Source organism: Arvicanthis niloticus, chromosome 20 (assembly GCF_011762505.2).
Source record: "Arvicanthis niloticus isolate mArvNil1 chromosome 20, mArvNil1.pat.X, whole genome shotgun sequence".
Lineage (NCBI taxonomy): Eukaryota > Metazoa > Chordata > Mammalia > Rodentia > Muridae > Arvicanthis > Arvicanthis niloticus.
The window spans coordinates 43,165,330-43,191,798 of record NC_047677.1 but is presented as its reverse complement, the minus strand read 5'-3'; the positions used below and the strand labels follow the sequence as shown (position 1 = coordinate 43,191,798).

The 26,469-nt window shown below is 44.7% G+C and overlaps 1 protein-coding gene across 8 annotated transcripts in view; it reads right to left on the bottom strand.

Moving 5' to 3' along the window:
* The window catches only part of Hsf2bp (heat shock transcription factor 2 binding protein), a 79,899-nt gene that overhangs the window by 860 nt on the left and 52,570 nt on the right, over positions 1–26,469 (bottom strand). The gene's annotated exons all lie outside the window — the stretch shown is intronic.

The window sequence follows — 26,469 nt, the reverse complement described above, 5'->3', positions numbered from 1 at the left end:
AAACAGAAGCCTAGCTTGTTGTGTTTGTGACTGAACACAATCACCACCACTTTTAGAAAACACACATCTTAGAAGGCCAGGATTACATAATTTAAAGCAGTTAAAAGCACTTGTTTTTTCAGAGGACCCAGGTTTGATTCCCAGAATCCACATGGTAGGTAGTTCATAACCATCCATAATTCCAGTTTCAAGGGATCAAACACCTTCCTCTAACATCTATGGGCACCAGGAACATACGTGAAATGAAATACAATAAATCTTTTTGTTTTGGTTTGAGTTGTTTGTTTGTCAAGACAGGATCTCTCTGTGTAGCTTTGGTTGTCCTGAACCTCACTCTGTAGGCCAGGCTGGCCTCAAACTCACAGAGATCCACCTTCCTCTGACTCCCAAGTGCTAGGATTAAAGGCGTGCACCACCACTGCTGGCAAAAATAAAATAAATCGTAAAACAAAACCTACTAAGCTAGAACTCTCAGGGCTTCTCAGGAGTTTGATGTTTCCCTTGCAGCTGCCATGTGGAAGACTTGGTTGTCAGTGTAGAGTGCTCTCAGGAGGTGGTGAAAACTTTACGGAATTGCAGAATTGCACTTAATGGGAAGAAGTTAGGTCACAAGGGATGTGCTTGCTCTTCAAGGAGATACTGGGACACCTAGTCCCTTCATTTCTCTTGTTGCTTCTTAGCTGCTATGTGGTAAATAGACATATCCTGCTGTCACAGCCCAGAGCAGCAAGGCCAAATGTCCAAAGACTGAAATCTCTCAGACTATGAGCCAAAATAAGCCTTTCTTCCTTTTGAGACAATCACAGTCTGCAGAACTCCCTGACATGGGGTTTCCTAGGTTTTGCTGGACTGTCTACTTCTCCAGTTGCTTAAGAAGGTAGTACCTCTCAAGTTTACATCAACTGTGACAAATTCCTCAGCAACAACATAGACAGTGCTTCCTCAGGGACTTTGAAATGGATAATGTCACAGTGTCTTTGTTACTGTTCTATTGCTGTGAAGAGACATCATGACCAAGGCTACTTAAAAAAGCATTTAACGTGGAACTTGTTTTCCATTTCAGAGGGTTAGTCCATGATCATCACGGTGGGAAGCATGGTGCTGGAGCAATAACAGAGTACATACCTTATTCACAAGATGGAGGCAGAGAGCAAGAAACTGGGTCTCGCATGGGCTTTTAGAAACCTCAAAAAATAGACCTCCTCCAACAAGGTTGCACCTCCTAATCCTTCCCAGTCTACCATCTAGGAATCAAATGTATGAGAGCCTATAGGAGCATTCTCATGCAAACCACCACACCCAGCCTATAAGATCCACAATGTATTTCATTACTTTCCATCTGAAGGCCCCTCAGGAGTTAAAGAGCCTCATAACCCTGCTTATACTATAATAACCACTGAAAAGTAAGCCAAAATAATAGCCTAAGTCAAAGCTATAATCTTTAACCAGGATAAGCTCTAACTATCCTCTCTGGTGGACACACTGTGGGCTGGGGACTGAAATGGGAGCCATGCACACAACCAGCACCTCTTTCTTAGCAGTGCACTCACTCAAAAGGACCTTTCAAGAAGTCAGTGGGACTGAACACTATTCCCTCAGCCTGAACCATAGACTTCTCTTATAGAGCAAAAGTGGGGATTGTAGTTAGGGAAGGCTAAAATAAAACCTGTTCCTCATTGAAGGAGGGACACAGAACTATCCAAAACCCAGACTATTGAAATCTTTCTATTGTAGAGGAGAGGTAAGAGGTATGAAGATACAGGGTAGGGTGGCTGCTAAGGACTACTACAGAGAAATCCCAACATGAGGCACAAGTAGACAACAGCAAGGAGAAACACTAAAACAGGCATCAAAAATAAAATCATTTCTAATTATCTTTGCCTTAATCTTTTAAAACTCAGGGGAAAAGGCTAAAACAAAACATGCAAAAAATAATAAAGATATGTGCAGAAATCAATACAGCTGAGAGTAAAAATGCTGTGTGTGATAGCTGATATCTGCAACTCCAGAGCTAAGGCAGGAGGACCACTGTGAGTTCAAGGCAAAACTGTGCCTTGAATTCCAGGATAGCCAAAGACACATAGTGAGTTCCTTGTCTTAAAGAATATCAAATGGACAACAAAAAGATAAATAAATAAAATTAATTCAGGAGGAAAATTTGAAAAAAGCAAAAGTTGGCCCTTAAAAAAAAATAATTCCTAAAACTAGTCAAGACTAGTGGAAAGGGGGGAAAGTCTGACATGAGAAATATCAAGAATAAGACAGTGGCTTTAACTACAAATCTATAGAAAGTTAAGAATAATAAGGGATATGAACAATTTTGTGTCCATAATTTTAAAATTTGGATGAATGCACTTTCAAAGTTCCCTGTGTTTTTTCTTTAGGTTGAATTACCTAAATTAGCCCTACATCTACTAAGGAAATTGAATTTGAAGTTAATAGGAAATGTTTAAACAATGAGTAAGAACTCGGACCCAGATGGCTTCATTTAAAGAAGACACAGTAATCCTGCATAAGACTTCCAGGGAGTAGATGGAGCTAGACGGATGGCTCAGTCGGTGATCAAGCCGTGCTGGATGCTTTTCCAGAGGACCCAAGTTCCGTTCCCAGCACCCTCATCAAGTGGTTCACGACCACCTGTAACTTCAATCCCAGAGGATCCAACATCCTCTGGCCTTTGTAGACACTGCACTCACGTACACAAAGCACACACACACACACACACACACACACACACACACACACACACAATCTTAAATAGAAAGAAAGAACAAATCTTAATTTTCTAAATGAGGCCAGAATGACCCTGATGCCCAAACCATATAAACATTTTATGAGAAGATAACAGACCTACATCTTTTGTGAAAATCCTGAACAAAATATCAGCAAGTCAGATCCAGGAATATATAGAGACAATACTTCAAAATAAATATGCATTTGCATTCTGGGAATGCTAAATGGGTTCAACACTTGTAAATTAAGCAAATATTTCTTATTATAACACAGACTAAGGATTATTTATCTTTTCAACCAGATGCTGACAAGTCCTTTGGCAAATTTAGTATTTGTTCATATGATAAAAACTCTCAGCAAATGAGAACAGAATGAAACATTCTGAACCATACCGAGGGCATCTACAAACACAGGCAGCCAATAGCACACATAATAGTGGGCCAAAGCCTCTAAGATGCAAAACACTATCCTTAAAACCTCCATCCAAATCATAGTTGATATTTTAGCCTCTACACTAGAGACATACAGACTGAAAGGGAAGAACTAAAACTATCTCTATTTCCACAGGATGTGAATCCCTGTACAGAACATTTCAAAGAATATTCAAAAAGCCACTGGAAACGAGTTTTACAAGGTTTCAGGATAACAGGGTCAGCACATAAAGATTAGTTTTATCCACACACTGACAAAAAATGCAAATCAGTATTTTTAAAGAATATCACTAAAGATGACAAAAAAATTATAAACTCTAAGCAAACTGTTGTATAAAATGTATGGAAGCTTCAAAAGGTAAAACCCACGTGACACTTAAGTACAAAGCAGAGGCAACAAAACCAAGAAGTTGTCCTATGCTGAGACTAGGTCTCTCCTCAGCAGAAACTTAGACCAGGCTCAGAGCTGCTTGGTCTGGTTGCTTCTGGGCCAATGTTGAGACAGAAGTTCCTAGTTAGAGTACATGGTAGGATATGCGGCTCACCTCACACTGGACAGAAAATGTCAGTCCCCTTCAAAAGCAAGCTCCCTGAAGTGACCCAATTCTTTCAACTAGGCTCCATCTCCTAAATTCCCTTTATCTCAGGCAGTCCCATCCACTGAGGACCAAGCCTTCAGCACAATTAAGACTGAGGCCATAGTAACATTTGTGGACAAGATGTCTCAAGAAGCTTACAATGCCAAGCCTCTTCAACTTTATCTACAAATGCAATGTCATTCCAACCAAAATCCCAGGAAATATTTTTGTAAAAATCAACAAAACAGGACTAGAGAGATAGCCCTGCAGTTAAAAATACTGGTTGCTCTTCCAGAGGACCTGGGTTCAATTCCCAGCACCCACATGGTGACTAAAAATATCTATAACTCCAGCTGCAAGACTCCAATACACTCACTCTGCTAGCTTCTGCAGGCACCAACTATACACATGACACAGACATGCAAACACCCATGCATGTAGAATGAATGAATGAATGAAACATATACACATATATACAGTTTTAAAAATCAACAACCCATTCTTGCTCTTACAGGAAAGGTAAAAGACTGCAAGAGCCGAGACAATTTAAAAAGAAAGTCAAGGCCCTGTGGCTCACTGACAGCCCAGACCCATAGTTACCAAGGGGTTGACCTGGAAATAAATGAAGAGGGTTGAAGAATCCAGAAGCAGACACTCCAAGGATGCTACTTCATGGAGATTACAACTAATCCGTCTGACTTTATAAAACAAAACAGCAGCAGGTTAGACCCTGGGCCAGCTCCCCACGCCTGCCCTTCCCAGATGACTGGAGGGTGAAGGAGAGAGACGCTGCAAGGGAAGCCCTTTCTAAAGGATGCCAACACCTTCCTCAAGGACATCAGGATGCCCTGCCACACACTGAGAGAGAATCAGATGCTCCAAAACCAGAAAGTTTAGAAATTAAAACATGATCACAGAAATAAAATCTTCAACAGGAAGTCTGGAAAATGGAGTTGAGGAACTCTCATAAGCAGTGCTACCAGATAGATGGGCAAAGGCTGGGACAGGGACAGCCGCCACTGTGCAGTGACTCAGTAACTCAGAGCAGGCTCTCAGAAGTGAGGGGCATGCATTTGCAAACTGAAAGAGTCCTTTTAGTTTTCAGACAAATGGATTAAAAATGGATAAAATACAGGAGTTCAGAAAATACAATACAGGAATGAGATAAACTAGAACCAAGTACAATAGCACGGAGGATGGAGATGTCATTATGAAAGCCATAACCTTAAATAAAACAGAGAAGTTATACACGCTTCAAAAAAAAAAAAAAAAAAACCATCAGGAACAAAGACTCCATAGTGAATCCTCTCAGAAAAACAACAACAACAAACAAACAAATAAAAAACACCACCACCAAAACTTCTCTAAAACACTGGACGTCAGAAGAGAATGAAGAGATGCCTTTACCGTGGCATGTATGCCCACAGGTGAGAAGAAATCAGACACAAAGCATCTCCTCAGCTTTACCACACGCTCTTCTCCAAGGGTACCAGACTGCATGGTCCGACCTAAACAAGCCAACAAAGCAGGCAGGAGGCGGCAGCGGGGAGGAGGGTCTTTAGAGCACAGCAGAAGCAGATGAGACTCTAAGGGACAGACAACTATGGGCACACTGGGATAGAGAGACCTCTTCAGAGGAGACTGAGTAATGGGGGGAATGGAAGGTTAGATAGGTAATTAACATGTAGGACCCAGGCTAGCTGAGCCAGGCCTGAGAGCACACACCTGTCATCCCAGCACCAGCGAGGCAGAGACAGACAGCAGAACCTCTGGGGCTTGCTGACCAGCCAGCCTGCCTAGCCTTATTGGTGAGCTACGAGTCTCCGGGAGAAACCGTCTCTCAACTAAAGCTGATCCCTGGCCTCTAAATATACAGATGTGTGTACATATAAGAACACACACACACAGCAGTAGTAGTAGTAGTAAAGAAAAATATGCAAAATGAGAAAATTATTGCCAAAATAAAAAAAAACTGGAAGAAAAGAAAATAATTTAAGACTTAGGTATGAATAACAGCAGCCATAATAATGCAAAAAGTGTTAATCTGACTCAAGCTATGACTATTCTGGGATGGTAGGATGATGGAAGACTCTCTTCTTTTGTTACCAGGAGTTAACAAGTAATTCTGAGAAATAAGCTTCTTAGGAAGGCTGTCACGGGGGAAACCTGAGTAGACTAGCCCCAGTACCCATAAGAAACAACCAGCAGTGTCCACAGGGCATTTGACAGGGATCAGCAGGGCTCTAATATGAAAATAATAAATGAATTTGCACAAAGCTTTTAAATAAAATATGAATTTAATGAGAATCCTATTTCTATGCACATATTCTGTATATTAGATTTCATATTCCAAATCACATGCAAATTAACTTAATTGAGAATATGCAATGATGTGTAATAAAAATTCTTCACAATCACCAAAAATAAATCATGTCTGTCCATATATTAGTAATAGTGTATGATTCTTTTCAACTGTCCAATGTGCTTAATGATTAAAACTATCCTGGAGGAATCCAGTACACCTTCCCTCTCATCTGAGGCAAGGGCATTTGTTTCAACTGCAACAATACTTGTTGCCACCAGGATTTCTAGACAGTGGCCAAGCTCTTGGAGCACATCTGTACAGTCATCTTCTTCTGGGACCCTCAGCCACTTCCAAGGCACAATGGACACTGAAAAACATAGTATGTTCCAGCAGCAGCCTCAGCCTTGTGCTTCAAACTTCAGAGGATAGTGTGTGTGCGCGCGCGCGTGTGCGCGCACGTGTGCGTGCGTGCGTGCGTGCGTGCGTGTGTAGACTCTAGGAGTCTGGCTGCTGTTGCTACCATTCCTGCGCTGACTCACACTGCTCCCTTACTTTGCAGTCACACTGCCACTCCTCAGTGCCTGAGGTGTCAGTCTCCAAGTCCCCATTGCTCTCCACATTGGTACTGCTCAGTTCTTCGTCAGTGCTGTGACACAGTGGCCTCCTTCCCTCCCTCCCTCCCAGGCCCCGGAGAGTGACTGGACACCTGCTCCGTGGCCCCCACAGCATGTCTTCCTCACCACTCCTCTCATGCACTTGCCTCTGTCCCAGTGTCCTTCTCCCCACTTGTCTCCTTAGGTGACCTCACCCATGCTCACCAGTGCTGCTCATCTGTTCCCCTAATCCTCCTCTCTCTGAAATCTGGATTTCCTATCAAGCAGCTTTGGGGAAGCTCACCGTGGGTGTCTGATGCCACATCTACTTGTACAACATCAAAGTCCACCTCTCATTAAGTGGGTACTGACCCCTCACCCATCAGAAGTCTTGCCTGCTCTTCCTCCCAGCACAGCCTAAGTCTACAATGACTACACCCCAGACAGAGCTCTCCTGCCAGAGCTGTGGAGGCCCTATTTATTTAACATGTCCACTTCCAAATCTTCCTGTTACAACAATACTTTCTCATTGGAAATCAAAATGCACCCCTCTCTGCTTCACACTTTTGACAAAAACAGCCTTGTGTATGGCAGAAGCCTTGACCCACCAGCTCTATTGCTTCCCTCAGGTTGTGTGCCAGACTTGCCCTTGCTTTCCCCAATAAGCATCTGTCCTTTGATTCAATACATCTTTCCTCTATTTCAAATGCTCTTCTTCCAAAGTTCAGCTGAGCTGTTTCATCAGTGACACACATAGCACCTGAAAACTATCTCTGCATCCTCACAACAAAAGTGATAAACTTTTGATCCATCAGAGGGCTGGCATCCAACGGTACTATCACTGTGGAATCTACTTCCCTGGAAAAGAAACATCTGGGGCCTTGGGGAACTCCCAGGGGTTGTGGTCTTAGGACTAGGTTTGCCTTAGGCATCTCCCCAGGTTCTCATGGTCATCTAGAAGCTGTGACAGGGAGAATGGAAGACCCCTGTCATGTAGTGTGCCCTTGGTGCTCTACACAGCAAAGCTAATCCTCAGAAAAAGATTCCAGGGCCTGGTCACACTTGAGGAAAGGGTGGCCCTGACTCACCTAGAGGAGAAATACTGGTGACAGTTACAACCCAGAGACACATGCCACTAAGACTAGGTTTTTGTCTTTTGACAGAACCTTTTTACTCCTCTCCACACTGTACTTCTTCACACCAATACCAACTACAGTAACATGGGAGTCTACAGCTGAGAGAACTGCCAGACACAAATCCCAACTCAGGAAGAAGTCTCAGGAAACCTGAAAGGCAACAGGGGGGGAGGGGAAACAAGAGCCCTGACATTAGGCACAACTCAAATCCCATCTAGATTAACAGAGAATCTCAGTGTAAAGACCTATTTCTATCAGTTCCTGTTATCCAGTAAAGTGTGTCCCATACAAAAGCTGTCAGAATCAAAATATACTACTGTGTTGAGCTGTCAATTCCAAACCAAATTAATGAAAGAATGTTGGATGGTATGAGGGGGTGGTTCTCATGAAGGCTCATGGCAGACTGCAGGGACTAGGTTGCACTTGGTCACTGCAGCCTCATCCGGAAGGTACTTCCACAAGGACAGCCTGCAGCAGCAGCAGAACCTTGGATGGCCGCCACTTTACTGATCCTTGTAGCCAAGGAGTATTGTTTCACAAGACCTTACGTAATCTTCACTTTACTTTGGAAAACGTCTCCTTACCTCAAGCTCTTTAATATGCCGGAGTTTACTAGGACACACCTGTTTCCACTACAAGTCTCTGTTAGTCTCAAATAAATGTCATTATTCAGGAGCATTGCTCTGTTACTTTGGTCAACCCAGTTTTCAACTAAAACTTTACATGGTGGAGTAAGAAGAAAAAGAAGGGGCTGGAGATCTGGTTCAGCCATTAAGAGCACTTGCTGCTCTTGCAGAGGACCTGAGTTCAGTACCCAGCACTCATGGCAGCTCACAATCACCTGCAGCTCCAGTTCCAGAGAATCGGGTGCCCCCTTCTGGTCTCCAGAGCAGACTGTGTGTAAGAGGTACACAGACATACACAAAATAAATCAATTATAAGAGATAAAAGAAAAACAGATCTTTAAAACGAAAAGGAGAAGGTGTGGAGACCAAGCATCGGAAACAGATGCAGACACACAGGGAATTTACACAGCTTATTAATATGCTCAGGGCGGCGCTGGCTGCCACAGCAACACCACAGAGAAGGGGTGTAAACAAAAGAAAGTTATTCATCACAGTCCTGGAGGCTGAAGTCAGAGAGTCAGGTGCCAGCAGCTGGCTGCTCCTCAGGCCTCTCCTTAGCGTGCAGCCAGCATCTTCCCCATGTCCTCATACGGCCGCCCCTCTGAGTCTGTGGCTGTTCTCATAAAGATGACAGTCAGATTGGATAGAGGACGACCGCAGAGAGCTCATTAACTTAATTACCTCTGAGAGACCTGAGAGACCCTGTCTCCAAGTACAGTGACCTTCTCAGATCAGGCCTTCAGCCTGTAGAGCACAACTCAGACCGCGGCATATTCTAACAGAAAAGGTTGAAAGTAGACGGACTTAAACAGAGATGGAAACTCAAAGAATGCATCAAATCTCACGTCACCTCCTTGCTCATTCACCAGCCAATCTGTCTCCATTCCCTAAACTTACTATAGGGCTTTTCTCCTCTCCATGACAAAATATCTAACAGAAACAACTGAAGAAGGATTCACTTTGACTTGTGGTTTAGGAATGCCCAGCCCACGGCACGGCGTCCTATGTTTGGGCAGAGCATCATGTTGATGGGCGTGTGTGACGGGAAGAAAGGCTTTTAACCTCATGGTGGATCGGGAACAGAGAAAGGGGAAAGAGGCCAGGGCCGAGACACTCCCAAGAAGTTACTTTCGTACCTACCTCTGCCACCTAGGCCTCTCCATCAAAATTCCCAGACCCTCTTAATCTAGCACCAGCACACAGGGGCCATGGGGCATTCATATTCAGTGTGCACCACTTCTACAAAATGTCCTTCTCTTTTCCCAGCAGACTGAAAGCTTTATGACAGCAAAGCTTGGGCTGTCTTGCCAATACTTAAAATATCCACTGTAAGTGCTTCTTGACCATTAGAGATTCCTCTGTTGGGAATTCTCCATTTAGCTCTGTACCCTGTTTTTAAATTGGGTTACTTGGTTTGTCAGTGTTAAATTTTTTGAGTTCTTTATATATTTTGGATATTAGTCCTCTATCAGATGTAGGGTTGGTGAAGATCTTTTCCCATTCTGTAGGCTGCCATTTTGTCCTACTGATGGTGTCCTTTGCCTTACAGAAGCGTTTCAGTTTCATGAGGTCCCATTTATTAATTGTTGATCTTAGTGCCTGAGCTATTGATGTTCTGTTCAATAAGTTGTCTTCTGTGCCAATGTGTTTGAGGCAGTTCCCTTCTTTCTCTTCTATTAGGTTTAGTATATCCAGTTTTATGTTGAGGTCTGTGGTGCATTTGGACTTGAGTTTTGTGCAGGTGATACATATGAGCAATCTATCTGCACTCTTCTACATGCAGACACCTGGCTAGACCAGCACCGTGTGTTGAAGAAGCTCCTTTCCCACTGTATGGTTTGGTTTGTCAAAAATCAAGTATCCATAGCTACTTGAGCTTTGTTTCTGGCTCTTCGATTCCATTCCAGTGATCAACCTGTCTGTTTTGATCCCAGTACCATGTGGTTTTTATTACTATTATTTTAGAGTGCAGCTTGAAATCAGGAATGGTGATACCTCAGACGTTCTTTTATTGTATAGGATTTTTAGCTCTCCTGTTTTGTTTTGTTTTGTTTTGTTTTTTTTCCATATGAAGTTGAGAATTGCTCTTTCAAGCTCTGGAAAGAACTGTGTTGAAAACCTGATGGGAATTGCATTGAATTTGTAGATTGCTTTTGATAAGACAGCCATTTTTACTATGTCTTCTGGGAGGCTTCATTCAGCAGCTGATGGAAAGAAACAGATGCAGAGACCCACAGCCAAGCTCAGGAAGTCTTGTGAAAGAGTGAGGGGTGGGGCAGAGGGTAGAAAGAGCTTGAGGGGTCAAGGACACCACAGGAAGACCTACAGGGTCAACTAACCTGGGCCCATGGGGATTCACAGTGACTAAACCACCAACCAAGGAGCATACATGGGCTCAACCTAGCCTTCCCTCTCCCCACATTTGTAGTAGATGTGCAGCTTGGTCTTCATGTGAGTCCCCTAACAACTGGAGTTGAGGTGGAAGTGGGGAGTGGGGTGGGAGGGGCCTGTCTCTGACTCAGTTGCCTGCCTTTGGATCCCTTTCCCCTCGCTGGGCTGCCTTGTCTGGTCTCAGTAGGAGAGAATGCACTTAGTCCTGCTATGACTTGATGTGCCAGGGCAGGCTGGTACCCATGGTACTTCTGAGGAGAAAGGAAGGGAGTAATGAGGGGGGAGGGGGTTGTGAGGGTATACCTTGGAGGAGAAGGGGGAGGAGGCTGTTCTTGAGATGTAACATGAATACACATATAAATTAATGAAAATATCTACTGTATATGCAACACTCAGCAAGCTCATTTACCCTGTATAAAAATCCCCTTTTATGTGGCTAAGGCCACTGCAGCACAAATGTAAAGAAAATGCAGAAGGAACAAATAACTAGGTGTTGGGTCCAGAGCAGGCCCCCAAATGGCAGTGCTGCTGACACTGTCCTGAATGACACAGTCTGGCCTCAGCTCAGGCTGGACTCTGACCAGGTCAGAAGGATCTCTTGTGGGCAAACAAAAGCCTAAACTCTACATTCCTCAGAACCCTTGTAAAGTTGGTTCTGTTTGTTGGGAAAGCCATCACTTCCCTTACAGCCAACTGCCTCTGGCAGGGGCATCTAGTTCCTGATTAACTCAAACAAACCTGTAACAGATTAAAGTCCCTTGGTAGTTTCCAGGCTGTTCTGGCCTACATCAGACCTCCCCTTGCTCTAACTCCCAGGCTGTTCTGGCTTACATGCCTCCCCCACTACTAGCTGTCTCCTTAAAACTAACAACACCTCTCCCAGTTTTTTTTTTGTTTTTTTTTTTTTTTTTTTTTTTTTTTGTTTTTTGTTTTTTTTTTTTTTTTTTTTGCTGTTCTGCCCCCTATTTTGAGACAGCCTGAAAGTTAGATTCCCCACTAAACCTTTCTTTCTACCTGTAGAGTGGTCTAGGTAGTGTGTCAGCCTATTGGCAGATGCACTGCACCCTCACTTACACTAGGCATGCTAGAGAGAGCTTGTGTGGACCCCTGAGGAGGATAAAATAAGACTCGAGTCATGAGATAAATGCAACCAAGGGTACAGCCAACAGGGATAACCTCATGATGACACTGCAAGAGCTCAGTCACTGTGACAATAGTTGAAGGGAGACAGATCATGGAGGGAAAATATCATAAACCATGTAAATAGACAAGTAATACAGAACTCAGTCCCAATCACAAAACCCAGGGACTTAGATAGAGACAGATAAGGCAAGATGATGAAAGATCACTATACAGAGAGGACATGCTAGGACTGGCTCACAAGGGTCTCTAGGACCCCTGCTTTTAGAGGCCTTGCTCCTTCCTAGAACTCATGTGAGAATCTAATTGCCAGTCATAAGTTGTTAGTAGTGTTAAAGTGTAGATAATATATTCATTGCTTTTAGAGGTAAGGCCTTTGGGAACTGATTCAATCATTAGTGCCTGAACCCTGGTAGGGTCCTAAAAGTAGATGAAGACACACATAGACCTAAGTTCTCAACTACAACATGATGCAGCTCAGGGTTCCTCACCGGAACATGAACAGGGCTGTTAGGTCATTGAACCTCAAACCCATGAACCAAAATAAGTATTTTTAGAATTTACAAATTAGCCTGCCTCAGGTATTTCAGTGTAGTGACAGGCCAATCCAATGGTTTTAAAGCAGCCACCATGAGAGTTCCTCAATGAACAAAGGTGAAAAGTCTTAAAAAAAAAATCTCAGCAAATAAAGAGAAGGTATACATAGTAACAAACGAAGCTACAACTGAAAATACAATAACTGAGACAAAGGTGTTTGTAGAGAGAGAATTAAAGGGAGAGACAAAGAAAATCCATGAGGACCAGGGCAATGCCTCAGTGAGTAAAGTGTTAGCCAGGCAGGCCCAGCCATTCAGGTGTGACCTCAGAATCCACATAAAAAGCTACCTTTGCTAGCTAGTTCATGTCAGCATGGTGGCAATGTATATCTGTGCACACAAGCACAGAAAAACAAATTAATGAAAGATGAGTAGGGAAGAAGACAGGAAAATGGAATAAAGCAACGTGAGCTAGCAAGAGAAAGATGATGTTAAAACCCCAAGGGAACTGGTAAGACACAATGTTCACATCTCTGTAGTTAAGAGAGGAAAACTAGGAAGGTGGGAAGTAGCTGGGAAACACTGACAGCCCATGGACCTGATTAAGCTAAAGACAGAGTGCCAGAAAACCAACTGAAACATGCAGTACGATCTAGAACATGCTCAAACCTTGGAAATCTATGCTTAGCACAAGAGAAATGACTCCTAAGTAGTGGGCTTCTCAGAGGAAGTGATGCTGCACTCCCACACACTGAGCAAAAGAGAACTGTCAGTTCTAGAGACCTGTTTCCAAGGGAACAGTCTTTTAATATGAAGGGGAGCTCTAGTCATGCTCAGGTAAGGGAACACTAAGCTCGCTGCCTCTAAAAGAATGACTAACACAAAGACTTGTGCAGGCACACTCCAGCAACATGGGTCACAGCTCATGACCCCAGTGCCTGTCAGACGACAAATGGGCACATGCTGGACATCCAAACTGTAGACATTACGTAGCCACAACAAGGAATAAAGTACTGACCCACGGTATAACAAGGATAAACTTTGAAAATGCCAGTGGAAGAACATCAGGGGAAATGGTATCACGCTCTAACGAGGGTTAACAAGCAGGCAGTAAATTAGACCCGGGCTAACTTCTGGACTCTGTAACTCACTGTGTAACACGAGTGTGACAGCCAATCTTGGTTGTAAGTTTGACTACATCTGAAATAAACTAAAACCCAAATTTCTAGGCATGCCTGTGAGAGATTTTCTTGATCAAATTGTTTGAAGTGGGAAGACCACCCTAAATCCAGGCCACACCTTTTACTGGCAGCCCACATAAAAGAACATGAAGATAGAAGCTATTGCTTTTGTCTACTTGCCCCCTTTCTTGATGGCAAGTTCATCTACCCTGTTATTGCAACTGGTATTAAATCCAACTTCTTCAGGAGCCCAGTGTAGACTCAGCAGCTGTCCAGGTACCCTCCCAGACTCCAGCACCAGATTGGGTCTGCAAAGACATCCAGTCTCATGGATGGGAAAACTTCTAGATTCTTGGCCTTTCTCTCCATCATGAGCCAGCCATTGTTGGACTATCCAGACCACAGCTTGTAAGCCAACTTAGTAAAACACACACACACACACACACACACACACACACACACACACACACACACACACACTCAACCAGCTCTGCCACTCTAGTGAGCCCTGACTAATACAACTAGTCTTGCAAGTTTTCTATAAATATGAGCAATGAAACAGGAATGAAGTGTTGGGTAGCAATGGAATCTTGGACAAGAGAAAGGGAAGGTGCGCAGTAATGAGAAGGAAAGACCAGCAGGGCTTTAGGGGAGATGTTGAGAGTCAATACACATGAACACGGATTAGTGGTGTGTGTACACTGTGAACCTTGATGGCTAAGAACAGTTTTCGTGTGTCATCTTACTGAAGCAAAATTAGAAATTACAGATGCTGACCAAGTCCTGACACTCAATTCTATCCCACCAAGTTCCCTCACACCCTTTCCTGTGGTCAGCTAACCTATAAGCAACTGAAGTTCTTATCTGCTCCGGGGCTGCGTTTTAACCTGCTCTTGAACACTGTGTAAATGAAACTATCCTGTGTTAACTGGTTTCTATAGTTATGAAGAAAATTGCTGAGGAAATAACTTAGAAGAATCATATAATCTGCACACAGATTCAAAGGTCCATAATCCCTGGCTGTTGATTCTGGGCTTCTGGTGAAGGAGAGCATCGTGGTCTCAGAGCACATGGCAGGAACCGCTCACTGCACAGTAGACAGAAAGCAATGAAGAAAAATACACTGCCAAGAACTCACTCTCAGTGACCACTTCCTCCAGCTGGGTCCCACCCTCTGAAGCTTCTAGAAGCTCCCAAAACAGGCTGCCACCAATCAAGCACTGCTCTTTTAACTTCTGAACTCTTCAGAATGGCATTCACATGTTATGATTCTGCCCTTGGCACCCGGAAGGCTCAGGTCCACCACAACACAAAATACCTTCAGTCCATCTCTAAGAACCACCATGGTCTTAACAGTTCTAAGATTGTTCAGATGGATAAGTTCAACATCCTCTGGGACTCAAGACCGACTCACAGTACACTCTCATGACATAACAGCACCGAGTGAACACTCGTATTCCAGATGAGAAGGAAGACTGAACAGAAAGGAAGGACTGACCAAAGACTGAAATCAGGAAGGGAAATGTTAAGTCCTGTCTATCATCTGGAACAAGTGATGATGGATGTGAGCCTCAGAAATCTTGGGGAGCCACACCCCATGGCCCTGTCACTCACAGACTACATAGCCTCTGCTGAGGGTCAGCTCACCTCATTACCTGCAGCTTTCCTTCATCCCGGTTTTACTACTTGGCATCTCTAACTTCTTCAAGTCTCCATTTCATGTTCGGCGTCACCCCATCCTCTCATGAGCCTCCTGTGAGAGCTTCCTGTGAGGATTCCAACTGTGCTACATACTGTCTGGACTCCCAGGTTTTCCTGTGAATCTAGTGATAGCTCCATGAGCCCATTACTCTTGCATTCTGCATGTCTGAAAGGTCAGCATCAGGTGAATGACATCAAGATCTGCCACTGGATCAAGCAGTAAACAACCATGTCCCTGTAACCCACAGCTTTAGCAGCCTCTAAGAGCCTGGGGAGCTGAGGGAAGCACTGTCCTAGGGGATGTGACTCCAGAAGCGTGAGTCAGAGGCACTGTCTTCTGGAAAGAAAGTCTCAAATGAATTCACTCTTTCATGCCTTTGAGCCTGCCACAGCTGGGATGAAGCCAACTCCTGAGATGCCCCTGTTATCATTCCTACTGTCCTTGTGAAATGGAACTTTTTGAAGGGCAATAATTTCTGTAACACTCTTACTTTGGTCCCCACTTCAAAATTGCTTCTCTGGCCAAATGCTTTTCAAATCCTTCCAGTCCCTCTTTTACTCCTAATCCTCACTGTCAGGCTGGCTAAGAGCAGTGAGCAAAGCTCTTTTCACAACCTTGCACCTGTGAACTCAGCTTACCTTAAGTCTTAGAGCATGGACAGAGCACAGACAAGTCCTATCACAGGGAGCAAAAGTGACCTTGGGTCTAATCCCAAGCACAGTCATCCTTCCTATTAGAAGCCTTAGAGCACAGGGCTCTGCAGCTCAGCATCCTGTGGATATGCTGATGCTCTGCTCTGCTTGCAGCACTCTGGTGCCTCTCCTGCCTCATCTCTAAAAGCCCCCTCCCTCTTGCACACCAGTTCTAAAGGCTAAGAAGCGTAAGTCATGTTTATCACAGCAAAGTTTCCACCCCCAGAACCAACTTTCATTTTTCTGCAGCTGCAAATAAAATGCTTGAAAGAACAACTTAAAGGAGGGCCTTTTGCTCACACCCTCAGTCCATAGTTCATAGCTGAAGCTGAGCCTGTGGTGAGGCAGTGTGAGCAACACATGGTTCCTAGGGCCCTGAATTTAGGGGGAATGGGGGTGTACAGAACAAGATATAGTTCCCTAGGAACCCAGCCCTAAAGAGACCTCCTCCATTTATGCCCTACCTCCTAAAGTTTCTAGAACGTCCCAGCTGGGACCAATAGTGTGACCAGCTGGGAGCCAAGCCTTTAATACATGAGCCTTAGGGGAAATACTTTATGTCCCTATGGTAACACTCAGAGATTACAAAACAAAACAGGCGATTTTATTACAAAAGCCCAAACAATCAATGAATGGAGTAACTTTTCCCTCTGGTTCCTCATTGTGAGTCACCCCCTTCCCCTGTATTTAAGGGGCTATTTTCTCCATAGTCCTTGGGAAAACTGCACCTCTCAATCTCAATGCACCTCCTCCTCAGATGGGACAGGCTCCCCTGTTGGTATTCCCACTGTCTGAATCACGTGGGCGTGTGAGGGCAGAACATGAGGCTGAGCACACAAGCCAGCGATCTACAACAGGTGTGACAAGAGGGCACTGACAACTGTGACACAGTGCTGAGACTCCAGATGGACATCAGGTTCTCAGCTTCTTACGCAAATGTCTCCACAGCACTGAGGACACGAACCACTGGTGTCTACCACGGTGGTTTGAGACACATACGAATAATCATGTATTAAGGATGGCACTGTCTTGGTCACCACTGTCACCATCAGCAGCATCGGGATGGCCAAGTCAGTTGGAAGAACCTCTTCTGCTATGCCCTCACTGCCGTGATGCTCTGCCCAAGCACACAAAGCCATTGAAAAGGAATTTTCTTCCATATCTCTCAGATGGCCCTCACATACCAATGAGAATGTGCTAGTCTAGAGACAAGGAGCACAGAGGACTGCTGCTCCTTGAGCTGAGGAGGATAGCTCAGTGGTTAAGGGCACTTGATGCTCTTGCATTGCACCAGGCAGTTCAAAACAGCCTGAGACTTCAGCTCTGAAGAGGAGCACTATGCTAAAAGAAAACCCTTGTTCACAAACCAAACCAAATGAATCAACAAGACAAATGACAGCAAGTGCTGGAGGATGTGGAAGACAGGAACCCTTATTCACCGTTGTCGGGAATAGAAGCTGATATAGCCATTATGGAAAACAGTGTGGAAGTCATTATGGAAATCAGTGAGGCAGTCCTCCTGCCCTCCCAAAAAGGAATTTCCTATGACCTGGCCCCACCACTCCTGGCACATATACATAGGACTCTATATTCTTCTACAGCAATGCTTGCACATACATTTTGTTGCTACTCTATTCACAATAGCAAGACAAATGGATGGGCTCCATGTCTGACAACAGATGAATGGATAATGAAAGTGTGGTGTACGAGGCCAGCAAGGTGACTCAGTGAGCAAAAGGACTTCCCTCAAAACCGGAGTTCGATCCCTGGAACCCACAGAATGAAATAAGAGAAACAACTCACATGAATTGTCCTCTGGCTCCACAGATGTACCATGTCCACATGTGTACATGCACATGTGTGCATTAATAAGTAAATGCAATAAACATTTTTAAATAAAAGTTTAAATATGGTATACATATACAATGGAATTTTATTTATCCATAAAGAAAAATGAAAATTCAGAAAAATGCTTGTGGGGAAGAACTTGTATTCAAGCCATAACAAAAGCCTTGTCTCAGCTGAGAGCTGATGAGAGAAGCCATAGTGAGAATGGAGCAGCATGGCCAGAAGCCCTTTCTGTGTAACAGTGATTCCTAGGTACTCCCAGTACATTTTCTGGACCCACCCTGCCTTCCATCCCTGACCCAGCTATGGATGCTGCTTTCCTGGGAATAGCTAACAGATGTCTTCGGCTTAAATGAACTAACCTGAACTCTTGGCTTATTCCTGCTCCTTACAATAGCACTATCCATGACCCAGACTGAAAACTGAATCCCTAGGTACCATCCTGACTGAACTCCCTTCAATCTCCAGAACCACTGCCTACTGTAGGCTATATTGGACTCCTCACCCTACAAGGTCCCTATGACTCCTCTTAGCTTCCGCACAGTAGTCAGAACCAGCTATAGCCAAGGCCTTCTCATTCAGAGTATTGCCTGAATTTTCACAGGTAATTTGACCTCATCAATCGCTCTGGTCATCCCTCCTCTCTCTCTCTCTCTCTCTCTCTCTCTCTCTCTCTCTCTCTCTCTCTCTCACACACACACACACACACACACACACACACGCGTGTGCCACACTGGCCTCCAGTTACTCCTAAAATGCCCACTGCTTCTCAGGTCCTTTCCACTGCCCACCCACCATCCTACTGATCAGCTCACAGCCCTCCACTGCCCACCCATCATCCTACTGATCAGCTCATAGGTCTCTGCATGGTTTGGTCTTTGCTCCACTCAGACATTTTAGTGTTTTCTTTCCCAAACCCTAAACAGCACTATTCCTCACACTTTCAAATAAATGAAAAGCATCTTATGATAAAATGCAGCCTCCTGACTTCCTCCACACACAGTGCTGTCTGCTTCTAAATCGCACTCTAGCAACAGATTCCTCACTTCCTGCTCGCAAAATCTGCACTTTCCAAGTGATACTGCAGTTAGCAGATCACAGGGAAGGCAATGGCAGAGCCGCTGCTTAGCCAACTAGGCAAAGGGACAAGGCTGCTCTTCCAGACACACTGTTGTGGCAGGTGGCTCTACTCTGATGCAGTACAGAGCCTGAGCCCCACTCCAATACATGCAAGACACATTCAAGTGGGCAGAAATGCCATGAGCACAGAGCTCTCAGAACGGTGTGCCATCTATTAAAGCGGAGGCAGCATGTAATTTTCACATTTTGCATTAGATGTAGGTTTCACTGATGAATTCAGCCTGGCACAGAGAAACGCATAAGCTTGGGCAGAGGAACGAAGACCAAGAATGGAGCCTCCTGGGTGGGCAAGGCAGGGGAGGCAGGGTTTCTGTTCTCTGAATTAGCTTCCTAGTAGGAAAAAGGAGAAAGTTCTCTTGGAGCTTCACCCAGCATGATGGGTCATGCTGGGGAGGGGGTGTCAATACCAGCAAGGATTCTGTAAGGAGAGGCCTTTGGCACACTGCTGGCTACTCTACTGTGCTCCTGTCTCTGGACTATGTAGAGAAGGCATCTGAGCACTAACAGGCAAGCAATAGCTGCCTGCTTCTGGACAGTGGATGCAATTGGGAAGGGCTGCTACAAGCTCCTGCAGCTTTGACTTCCCACCATAATGAACTCCTTCAACTGTAGACGGAATGAACCTTCTGCCCTTAAGTTGTTTTTGTCAGAGTATTGTATCACAGCAACGGGGAACGAAACGAAGACAGATGATGACAGCAGCAGCAGAAGTCCACACCTGTAAGCTTTATGCTGTTCATATGGGTGTCACAGCATCAGAATACAGCTACAATACATCAAACAGACCAATTTTATTACCTAAACTGCCACCAAGAGAAAAATTAAAGCTGATAAACCAGTAATGGAGAGACAAAGAATTACTACTTGTGGTGATCTTAATATGTTTGGCCCATGGGCAGTGGCACTGTTAGGAAGTGCATCACTGTGGGCTGGGCTTGGAGTTGCTAGTGCTCAAGCCCTGCCCGGTGTAGAAGACAGCTTCTTACCTAGCTGCCTGCAGAAGAGAATCTCCTTCTACTTCCTTGGGATCAAGATGTACAACTCTCAGCTCCTTCTCCAGCACCATGTCTGCCTGGACACTGCCATGCTTCCAGCCATGATGACAGACTGAACTAAAACTGTAAGCCAGCTCCAGTGAAATGCTGTCTTTATAAGAGTTACCTTGGTCATAGTGTCTCTTCACAGCAATAAAACCCTAACTAAGACACTACTATTGACTACAACTAAATTAATCTAGAAGAGAATAGGAGTTTAATGGAATAAGGAATGAAAACCTGGAAAGGCAGAAAATAAGCCAGGCCTACTGCCACAAGCCTATATTCCAGATATTCAGAAGGCTGAGATAGGAAGATTACAAGTTCAAGGACAGCTTGGAGAACTTAGTGAGGCCCTGATTCAAAACTTTAAACATTTTAAGGATTTGAGGATATGCGGTGAGTAGCACAGTGCCTGTATAAACATATGGGCCCTGGCTCAATTCCCAGGACCAGATAAATACTTAAGTCCCAAGTACAAAATGAGGGACACTTTAAACAGAGCTATAGTTTGGTGAGTTGAATGAGAATGGCTCCTATAGACTCAAGTATTTAAACTTTAGTCATCAGTTGGTGGAACTTTGGAAGAAGGATTAGAAGATGTGGCCTTTTTAAAGTAGGTGTGTCGTAGCTTTGAGGTTTCAAAAGCCTGACCCATTGGCACCTTTCTTTCTCTCCTTGCACCTCCCTCCCTCTCACCCTTGCAGATCAGGAGATGAACTCTCAGCCACTGCTCCAGGGCCCTGCCTGCCTGCCTGCCTGCCTGCCTGCCTGCCTGCCTGCCTGCCTGCCTGCCTGCCTGCTGTTTCCATACTCCCTGTCTGATGATCATGGACCCTAAGACACTGAAACTGTGATTCCCTCAAATTAAATGCTTCTTTTATAAGATGCCATAGTCATGGGGTTGCCATGGCAACAGAAAAGTAACTATGAAGCATGGTGTTCTAGAAGTCCAGAGAGGGAAAGCAGGTATGATACCCAGCAATAAGCCCAACAACAAAGCAGTCTTCAGAGCAAGATTTACCATTAGGGACACTGACAAATGTCAACAGGGTCAACTCATCAAAGGGACACAACAATAGGGAGGGGTTATCACTGAACGTCACAAGCAAAGGCAGGGCAGGACAGAAATAATGGTCCAATGATTTCAACACTCCTCTCTCAATCATCAGCTAAACAAGTGGAGGGAAAACCAGCCAAGACATACAAAAATCCTACATCCATCATCAACTAACAAGAAAGCATTAACATTTAGAAAACTCCCACCCAACAACAGCAGAGGGTACACACCCTCTCCTTTGAGTGTACTAGAGACAGTTATAGAATGGGCAATACCATGACCTACAAAACAAGTCTTGACAAATTCAGAAGGACTGGAATCACCTGTAGAATGTTCTCTGGCACATCCGCCTTACAGTAGAAATCAGTAACAGAAGGCTAGCAGGAAACATCCAAGCATTTGGAGATTAGATGCCAATTTAAATTACAGTATATGCCCAAATAAACGCTGTCCTAATTCCACTAGAGCTGAGAAATATACTTATTTCTAATATCTGCTGTGGAATGCTAATATAGCACATTATGCTAAGCACATTCATATATGCTGATTAGTCAGGTGTAGTAAATTATTCACAGCTTGATTGCACATCAGGGCCCCTCCAAGGCTGCCCAGATACAAATGGTGACCTAAGAAAACCACAAAGTCTCACAGGCCACAGGCTTTTGTTTTGAGTGCTTTCCTCCAAGCTCCTAGATGGACGGCGCTCCCCTGTGGCTGATGGCTGGGTACAGCGCATGGGGGAGCTGTGGCTCCTGGGTACTGAAGTGCTCCCTCCACAGGAGCAGAAGGCTCCCCACAACAATCTGAGTGGTGCTACCTTAACATCATGGAGCCTGGAAAATGTGCATAAGCAGAGGCCCCAGAGAGTATGCGAGACACAGAAATAGAGCCCGGGCGGCCTGGACGTAACCTATCAAGTTGACAGTATTAATCATCAGAGGGTATCAGATCCCCCGGAACTGGACTTATTGATAGTTATTAGCTACCATATGAATGCTGGGACTTGCAGGTGGTCCCCCGACGGAGCAGTCAGGGCTCCTAACTCCCGGATCACCTCAGCCCAGCACGTGTGTTTTTCTACCGCACTCCCTTTCTTTTTTCCTTTGTGGGTATATGTTAATAATGTCACATGTCTCGTCTTGATCAACTCTTTAGACTGGATACTCTACTGATTAACTTTCCATGTGCTGATTCTTTCCACCCCTCTCAGCTCTGTTGCTAGGCCTACCCGGAAACATCTTTTTTACATTTTTTACTGATTCTTTGTGAACTTCACACCATGCACCCCAGTCCCTCATCTCCCTCCCTTCGCATTCGCATTCTACCCTTGCATCATCCCCCACAAAAGAAAATAAAAAATTACAATAAAAAACTCTCATTCTAGAATCTGTAGTGTGTCACAGTGTGTTCCACAATATACTTCTGACCACACATTTTTACTTGCAAATGTTCATTGCAATGAGTCATTGTCTGGTTCGAGACCTCTGAGTTCTGCTATGCCATCAATACTGAATTCTCATCTGGATGCCTCTCAGATGTGATGTTGTTGCCCTGTGCCACAGAAGTCTTGTAACTCTGAATTCATAGGACCATCTCCAAGCAGTTCATAAATGGGGTAGATGTTGGGTTGGGCTAAGTCAAAGCCCTAGATCTGGGCCTGGGTATGAGCTAAGTTGGTCAGCTACCAGCTCTCCCATTCCTATACTACCAGGGGAAGCTTTCCAGGACTGTCAGAGCTAGCTCACCCAATGCTGCAGCTGGCAAGGGGCAGGGTCAGCTCTCTGGCTCTCATGCCCTCAGGGTTGGTTTACCTGCACCCCACACCACCAGGGCCGGCTCTACTGCTAACCAGGTGAGGTGTAGTACCTGCTCTCCTGAGTGCTACAGCAGGTGAGGGACATGGACAGTTCTCCTGCTCTCATGACCTGAGGCCAGCTCTCCCTTCTGCCACAGGCAGCTAGGGCTTGGGGAAGAGGCTATCTCTCCCTCACCCATGCTACCACATGGTAGACAAGGTGTGGAGCTAGCCTTCTACACTCACACTCCTGAGGCTAGCTCACTAGTGTCCCTGTCACCAGCCCCAGCTCCACTGAGCTACCCAGGCATGATACAGGGTCCACTCTTCCAAGTGCTGCAGCAGGCAAGGAGTGGGGCCAGTGAAGGCCAGGGCCATGTCTGCATAGGCCTTTGACATCAACATGGTTCCAGGTGGTGGCCCAGATCAGGGACATCCGCATGACCTTTGATGGTGATAAGACCCACAGACATGGCCACAGACCCAGACATGGCTCTCAGAGGCAGCACAGGTTGGGACTTCACCACAGCCTCAGGTGGCAGGCTGGCTACTCCCATCAGGCTGTTCCTCTCACCCTCAAGTCTCCAATTCACCTCTGCTCATGGTGCTCAGCCTTCCACTTCTCTTTCTCTGCCATCTCTCCACAACAGACTCGTGCATTACAGTGGCTTCTGCTGCGGTGGGTGTCTCACGCAGCAGGCAGGCCTCTGGGTGTCTTCTACCACCTGCCCAACTGTTCCCTTTTGCTTTTACTTTTTTCTTTGTGTTCTTTCAACTTGCTTCAATTTCGTGAGTTCTTTTTCAAGATTCTTCCTACATTCATTTGTTCTTTGGAAGGGCACATGATACAACATGTGTGGAGACGAGAGAACAACTTGCAAGGTTGGTTGTCTCCCACTGTGTGGGTCCTCGAGCTTGGTGACAAGAATCTTTGCCCAATGAACCATCGATCTCACCACCTCATACCCCCCAATAAGTTCTTATGATACAAGTTTGGTTCACTCATTTTGCACTTTCTTCATTTTTGACATAAGCACTTATGTCACAAACACACATACACACACAGAGAGAGAGAGAGAGAGAGAGAGAGAGAGAGAGAGAGAGAGAGAGAGAGAGAGAGAGAAATTTAAAGTAGCTCATCCATTTTGATGTAATACTCTATTTAATCCCAAACCATCTGGCTCCGATTATGACTGCCTCTCTCACTTGTGTCTGCATGAGGCAGTTTACTGACTCCAGCTTCGTTCTGCTCTACACTAAGAAGACACTCCATATGACTCTGGCTGTCTAACATCTGTGGAACTTCCCTGATATACAGTCAATAAACTCGCCAATTCTGGTGGGTGAGCATGTGTTCAGGAAACACACAGACATTGTCTAGCTGGACACAGTGTTCTATGTAATCAGCAGGCAAATGATTCACATTCCTGCTGAGTTTTGGTAATACTGATCTGTCAGTCACTGCCCGTGGAGTGCTGGAAGCTCCCTCATCACTGAGTCATTTCTGACACTCTCCACAGTTTTTCTTGAGACTCTATGCTATCATTCAAGTGTATCATTTACTGCTGTCTCTGATCACTGTCCTGTGTGTCTCAGACCTCCTATCCAAGACCACACACATCCCAAAGCACATCCCTTAGAACTGCCCATTGCTCCCAATGGCCTACAGCCAACAGGCTGAAGGTTATTTGTTTTGTTTTGTCTAAATGTTCTTGAAAGATATTTGGTGGGTGTTATGATCTGAATCCCCTACAGGCTTATGTGTCCCCAGATGATGGTTTTTGTAGGGCAGGCAGAGGGGCAGCAAGAATTTTAAGAGTTAGGGCCTAGCTGGAGCAAGTTGATCTCTGTGAGCATGTCTTTGACAGACATATCCAAACCCTGGTCCCTTCTTCCTGCTTCCTGCCTGGCATTATGGGAGCTACTCTGCCATCCCTTCCTGTCAGAAAGAACTAAAAACTCTGAAATTATGAGCTTGATAAGTCTTCCTTCACTTTAAGTCACTTACATCCAGTATTCTGTGACAAGAAAGGTACCTAACACAAGAGAGAATGAGAGTATATAGATCATAGCTAGCAGTTAGCTAACACAAGAGAGAATGAGAGTATATAGATCATAGCTGGCAGTCAGCTTTTCTCCTAATAAGAAACCATACTACTGTCAGGCGGTGGTGGCGCACGCCTTTAATCCCAGCACTTGGGAGGCAGAGGCAGGTGGATTTCTGAATTCAAGGCCAGCCTGGTCTACAGAGTGAGTTCCAGGACAGCCAGGACTACACAGAGAAACCCTGTCTCGAAAACCAAAACCAAAACAAACAAACAAAAGAAACCATACTACTGTTCTGAGGGACAACTGTCAGTCCATGATATTTCTTTTAAGGCATTACCTTTTATCCACCTGCTTCAAGGGTTAATAGGTGGTTTATTTTTTAAAATAATTGTTTATTTTTAGTGTATGTGTGTGCGTGTGTGTGTGTGTGTACCACACGTGTGCAGTGCATGCAAGTCAGAAAGGATATTGGAGACTGCAAGAGTCAGAGGACTAGAGAGCTTGGTATAAGACTGTGTCTCACAGGAGTGCCAGAAGCTACACCCATAGAGTCTTACCAACACGACTGCTTTAAAATGAGCTGAACAAGGAGAACAACAGACATGAAAGAATGCCAAAGTGGATAGGGGAAGCCCAAGAGGCTTCAGCATCACAAGGGAACTACCTACCAGCAACTAAGAAATGATGAGAGTGGAGAAAATAGTCTTCCTCAGAAGAACAGACCAACTGGTCAGCCCTAAAAGCAAGTTAACATTATACAAACTGAGCAGGTTATGCTTAGGTGTTTAGGGATATACATGCACATATAAATGTATATAATGACAATTAATTTTTTTAAAGAGGCCTGGAATTTGAAAGAGAACAGGGGGGATAAATGGGAGGGACTAAGATGAAGGAAAGGGAGGAAATTATGTAATTATATTATCATCTCAAATAAGTGATTTTTTTTTTTAATCCTGAAAGGGTATTTTAAGAAATCATTAAGGACTTAACTGAAGTAAGAAGTTCTTCTGGAAACTTTTTCTCTCAATTGTTCTCCAGAGAAATGTAGCCAAAAAGATGTGAGGATGGATGAGTGGTTGGATTAGCAAATGAATAGCAAGAGCTAACAAAATGAACTCTAAAGAATGGTAGACGGTAATGAAGACTGCTCAGTACCAAATCACAGTCAGCAAATGGAGACCCAAGAGAAACAACACACAGCTCCGGGTCACAGCCACTAGACTTACAGCCTAGCACAAGCATTTCCAGTGAGGCAGGAAAGGCTATACCGCAGCTCGAGCAGCCCGCCTTTGTGTCCTGCTCAGACCTCCATCTGACTGGGCAGAGTTTACTGCACTAGTCTACTAATTGCAAAGTTAACCTCACCTCCAAACATCTTTCCAAGTATGTGAATGTTTAACAACTGTGTGGACACAGTGGAACAGTCAAGGTGACATACAGGGTCCAGCCAGGCCGATGGAAGTAAGCCTTCAACTCGGCAGGAAATCATTTTTGAA